Genomic DNA, 522 nt, shown 5'->3' on the forward strand with positions numbered 1-522 from the left:
TTTTAAAAATTTTAAAATATTTAAATTTTTTCATAGGGAACCGAAAACTGTTTTCTCTCTCTTCTGTTTCTGTCATTGGGACCCACGCCAATGGGTATTATGGGAATAACATAATTATAAGGGTATGTTTTGAACTAACTTTTTTTTTTATTTTTGCAGGGGTATGCCTTGAAGTCTTTGTAGCATAATAGGGGTATTTTTGATAAAAGCCCGTTCTAATTAGATGGTTATTATCCGGAAGAAATTTATTTTTTTAGGAAACATTTAAACTTACAGTCAATGCGATCATATCGAAATATCTTAAAATTAAAAAACAAATTTAATATCACAGCAAATCGCAATCTTAATAACACGTTAATTTTGGTCAATTAGTGAAACTACTTATGTGTGTGTATATATATATATATATATATTTCTAATTAGATGGTTATTATCCGGAAGAAATTTATTTTTTTAGGAAACATTTAAACTTACAGTCAATGCGATCATATCGAAATATCTTAAAATTAAAAAACAAATTTA

This window comes from Tarenaya hassleriana, unplaced genomic scaffold (assembly GCF_000463585.1).
Source record: "Tarenaya hassleriana unplaced genomic scaffold, ASM46358v1 Cleome19, whole genome shotgun sequence".
NCBI lineage: Eukaryota > Viridiplantae > Streptophyta > Magnoliopsida > Brassicales > Cleomaceae > Tarenaya > Tarenaya hassleriana.